The 5,555-nt window shown below is 37.7% G+C and overlaps 1 protein-coding gene across 3 annotated transcripts in view; it reads left to right on the plus strand.

The window, feature by feature from the left end:
* Window positions 1–322: 322 nt before the first annotated feature.
* Window positions 323–5,555, plus strand: part of LOC133655038 (leucine-rich repeat-containing protein 18-like) — a 13,600-nt gene continuing 8,367 nt past the window's right edge. For 2 of the 3 annotated variants that reach the window (XM_062054938.1, XM_062054940.1), the window contains exon 1: window positions 323–557. The gene's annotated coding sequence lies outside the window, so the exon portion shown is untranslated. Of the gene's footprint in view, window positions 558–714; window positions 799–5,555 lie in introns of all 3 variants that reach the window. The other variant, XM_062054939.1, reaches the window with a different exon arrangement.

Consider the following 5,555-nt stretch of genomic DNA (forward strand, 5'->3'; position numbering starts at 1 on the left):
TGTCATCTAGTGGTAAATTGGCGTCTCTTACTGTATTATTTCCCTGCGTTCAGTTTACCTCGGAAATTACAACTTTCCAGATGTCAATGACGTCGCACCTGCGTTGTAAATTCGAAACAAACACGATGTGCACTTTAAAAAAAGACATGTGGTTGAAATACAGTTTATTAAACTGTGAAAATATGTTTAAAGGTATTTCCACCTAAATGTTCCCGTACATGAGCAGTTGTAAAATAATACCCAACTTTTGCCGAGTGTCACCAACACATCTCGCTAGACAAGAGCACTTGCGCTGTGACGTCACCCATGTGGAATAGTGACCACTCTGAAGACAAACCTACAAACGAAAGATTAGCCCACGAAATTACGTTCACGTCATGTGTAGCGCACACGTTTTCTAGCATTTGCTACGTGTAGTGCAGTCAAACATTTTGTATTGATTTATTAGCGTAAAAAGGCGATGAACAGCGGGCAGTAATAGCGGCTAGTTAGTTAGCGATAGCCACACTATGCTATCCTTCTATGGGATAGCAGTTTATGGTGATATACATCTGTCTGTGAGTATCAACTATATGAATTATAATGTCACAAGTAAACATTACTGCACATTTTACCTAATTGTGAATTGACTATAGCATAGGTAGCAGTTTGGACTTTAAAATTTCCTAGTTATTTTGAACGCAGCTTATGTGCAATTTAAAATGTGTGTGTTAGTGTGATATAGCAGTATCTTATTGAAGCATGGAAAATGGGTCAGACTGGAAATTTCCCTTGCTCAGCAGAAGTCAGAGGAAAAAGGTCAGTTTTTCCTGTGTTTTTTCTTTTTTTTTTTTTGCTAAATACAGATTCAGACAGTTGTAAAATAAAATATTGAAAATAATGTTAGGGAAATCAAACACAGTACAATACACATATTTTGTTTAGGAGCTGAGATGGTTAATTCAAGGCGAACAAGTACGTGTACATTATGTTGCATGTTATATGTGTTAGCTAATTAGTGCATTGGAAAAGTAGAAAGAAAATGGAAACTGGCATTCTATCCATCCATCCATTTTTAACACTTGTCCCTCTCAGGGTCGCGGGGTGCTGGAGCCTATCCCAGCTGCACTTGGGCGGAAGGCGGGGTACACCCTGGACAAGTCGCCACCACATTGCAGTGGCATTCCAATATCTCTAATTAGGGCTGGGCGATATGGCCTTTTATTAATATTTCGATATTTTTAGGCCATGTCACGATACACGATATATATCGATATTTTGCCTTAGCCTTTAATTAACACTTGATGCATATAATCACACCAGTATGATGATTTTACGTGTCTACATTAAAACATTCTTGTTCATACTGCATTAATATATGCTCATTTTAAAGTTTCATTCAGAGAGGGAAATCACAACTAAGTCAATTTAACAAAATTGTATTTATTAAACAGTTATTAAGCAGTAGCACAAACATTGATTGTTATTTAAAAAGATTATCACAGACATTTTAAAACAAGCTGTGAGTGCACTTTTGTGCATGATGTCACTAAGATGACATATCAAAACAACACTAAATTAAAGTATACTTTTTGCACAGAACGCCACTACAATATTTTAAAACAAATAAAGTGCACTTTTTTGCATGATGTCACACAAGATATTTCAAAAACTAAAATAAAAATTAGCTGCATAATAGGAAATCAAATAGTGTATATCTTTCGCTACGTAGTAGGTTCCTGCAGATGCTATCTCCTTCTGTTGACTATTTTTTCATACGGTGTTGATGTGGAAATGGAAGACGCCAGGCTCAATTGGGTCAGTGCTGGTTTTTTGATTGATTGATTGAAACTTTTATTAGTAGATTGCACAGTTCAGTACATATTCCGTACAATTGACCACTAAATGGTAACACCCGAATAAGTTTTTCAACTTGTTTAAAGGCCTACTGAAATGAATTTTTTTTATTTAAACGGGGATAGCAGATCTATTCTATGTGTCATACTTGATCATTTCGCGATATTGCCATATTTTTGCTGAAAGGATTTAGTATAGAACAACGACGATAAAGATTGCAACTTTTGGTATCTGATAAAAAAAAGGCTTGCACCTACCGGAAGTAGCGTGACGTAGTCAGTTGAACATATACGCAAAGTTCCCTATTGTTTACAATGATGGCCGCATGAAGTGAGAGAGATTCGGACCGAGAAAGCGACAATTTCCCCATTAATTTGAGCGAGGATGAAAGATTTGTGGATGAGTAAAGTGCAAGTGAAGGACTAGTGGGGAGTTGAAGCTATTCAGATAGGGAAGATGCTGTGAGAGCCGGGGGTGACCTGATATTCAGCTGGGAATGACTACAACAGTAAATAAACACAAGACATATATATACTCTATTAGCCACAACACAACCAGGCTTATATTTAATATGCCACAAATTAATCCTGCATAAAAACACCTGCGTGTTTGTTATGCTAGCTCCTAGCTCCTCTGCTAGCTCCTAGCTCCATAGAACACGCCAATACAATACAAACACCTGATCAACACACACAATCACTCAGCCCAAAAGACCGTTTACCTAACCCAAGGTTCATAAAGCTTATATATTTTTAAAAAGTTACGTACGTGACGCGCACATACGGTCAAGTTATCGAATGTTTAGCAGCCAAGGCTGCATACTCACGGTACCTGATATTCAGCTGGGAATGACTACAACAGTAAATAAACACAAGACATATATATACTCTATTAGCCACAACACAACCAGGCTTATATTTAATATGCCACAAATTAATCCTGCATAATAACACCTGCGTGTTTGTTATGCTAGCTCCTAGCTCCTCTGCTAGCTCCTAGCTCCATAGAACACGCCAATACAATTCAAACACCTGATCAACACACACAATCACTCAGCCCAAAAGACCGTTCACCTAACCCAAGGTTCATAAAGCTTATATATTTTTAAAAAGTTACGTACGTGACGCGCACGTACGGTACGGTACGTGTTATGCTAGCTCCTAGCTCCTCTGCTAGCTCCTAGCTCCATAGAACACGCCAATACAATTCAAACACATGATCAACACACACAATCACTCAGCCCAAAAGACCGTTCACCTAACCCAAGGTTCATAAAGCTTATATATTTTAAAAAAGTTACGTACATACGCAAAAAAAAGCCAAAGCTGCATACTCACAGTAGCACGTCTGCGTCTTTGTCATCCAAATCAAAGTAATCCTGGTAAGAGTCTGTGTTGTCCCAGTTCCCTACAGGCGTCTGTGTATCCAAATCAAAAGTCCTCCTGGTTAGAGTCTCTGTTATCCGAGTTCTTCCATCTTGACTGCATCTTTCGGGAATGTAAACAAAGAAGCGCCGGCTGTGTACTGTTGTGGCTGACTACGTTCGAAAAATACGTCCATTTCGCACCGACAACTTTCTTCTTTGCTTGCTTGGCTTCCTTCTCCATAATGCAATGAACATGATTGAAACAGATTCACGAACACAGATGTCCAGAATACTGTGGAATTATGAAATGAAAACAGAGCTTTTTCGTATCGGCTTCAATGTGGAAGGCATACCCGTGTTCGCCGGGCTACGTCACACGCATACGTCACACGCAGAGGCGTTTCGAACCGGAAGTTTAGCGGCAAATTTAAAATGTCACTTTATAAGTTAACCCGGCCGTATTGGCATGTGTTATAATGTTAAGATTTCATCATTGATATATAAACTATCAGACTGCGTGGTCGGTAGTAGTGGGTTTCAGTAGGCCTTTAAGTCGGGGTCCACGTAAATCAATTCATGGTACAAATATATACTATCATCATAATACAGTCACACACAAGTTAATCATCAGAGTACATACATTGAATTATTTACATTATTTGCAATCCGGGGGGTGGGATGAGGAGGGTTTGGTTGATATCAGCACTTCAGTCATCAACAATTGCATCATCATAGAAATGGACATTGAAACAGTGTAGGTCTGACTTGGTATGTACAGCGAGCAGAGAGCATAGTGAGTTCAGATAGCATAAGAACAAGTATATACATTAGAAATACATTTGATTATTTACATTTGGTTATTTACAATCCGGGGAGGTGGGATGTGGAGGGGGGAGGGTGTTAGTCAAGAGTTGAAGTTGCCTGGAGGTATTGTTTTAGTGCGGTTTTGAAGGAGGATAGAGATGCACTTTCTTTTACACCTGTTGGGTTGCTTAGACATTTTGTTTTGTGTGGCACCGGCCGGAGATGTTGACATGCATAGTTTCAAGCATTCTTTATTCTCTAGCCGGTGACTTTTCAAATGATGGTACAAATTAGTAGTGCCGCTACTTTTTGTAGCAACGCTTTTGCCGCATACTTGACATATACGGTTGTCTGTTCATCTTCCCACTTGAAGCCAAACCACCGCCAGATGATGGACACCGTGCTGTTTTTCTTGGGAATTAATTCCTGCTCCATTTGTTACCAGATTTGCACCTTCTCTCTCTCGTATTACCACTCGCACTGCTCTGCTTGCACTACCTGCCACAGCTAACTTTACCCATGCCGCTACCTCTCTGCTCGGCGAGGGCGTATGACGTTGCATGTGCGACAGTATGTGATGTTTGTAACAAGGTGCGCTTGTTTTATCTCTCTGTGAGAAGGACAGACAAGAAAGAGTGAGAAAAGCCTGTAGTGTAATGCCCGCAGCTAAAAGCAACTGCGTGAGAACGTATACTCGAATACTCACAAAATAGTCATTTTCTATATCGCAGAGACAAACCCACAATATATTGAGTATATTCGATATATCGCCCAGCCCTATCTTTAATTTTTAAAGATATATGTATACATACATACATACATACATACACACACATATATATATATATATCTTTATATATATATATATATATATATATATATATATATATATATATATATATATATATATATATATATATATATATATATATATATATATATATACACATATATATATATTCTTCTTTGGGAGCTTAGTCACGGAAGACCATGCTAATTTATGCTCTTGGGTCAGACACTTATTTCGATTTGATGTTTAATTTTTATTTTATTTTTTAATTTTTTTAATGGTACTTTAATTATTATTAATAGTTTATTGTTTTTATTTAAATAGTTTTGTCATCCTATTTTATTCAATTATTAGTAATATATTTTCAGTTATAATGAGTGTTGTAATTATATAATACACTTAATTTATTATAATTTTCACATCTTACCTTGATGTTTTGTTGATACGGTACATTCATGTTTGTTGACAACGCCCAGCATGGCTGTACAAGACAATTCTTGAGTGACAGTCCCTGTTGCACTTAGTGCAAACATGTGGAGACCTGCTGTGCGATGGTAGTTGCAGTATGTTTCCTCCTGTCTCTCTTCTCTGCGAGCTGGCCTCTCCTCAAATCAGCCTCCGCAATACCCCGTCCAACCGCTTGACGCCAGACATTTCGGTTCTCCACCTGTATCATGTATATACACATATATATATATATGTATATATATACACACATATATATATATATATATATATATATATATATATATATATATA

The sequence above is a fragment of the Entelurus aequoreus genome, linkage group LG08, assembly GCF_033978785.1.
Source record: "Entelurus aequoreus isolate RoL-2023_Sb linkage group LG08, RoL_Eaeq_v1.1, whole genome shotgun sequence".
Taxonomy (NCBI): Eukaryota; Metazoa; Chordata; class Actinopteri; order Syngnathiformes; family Syngnathidae; genus Entelurus; species Entelurus aequoreus.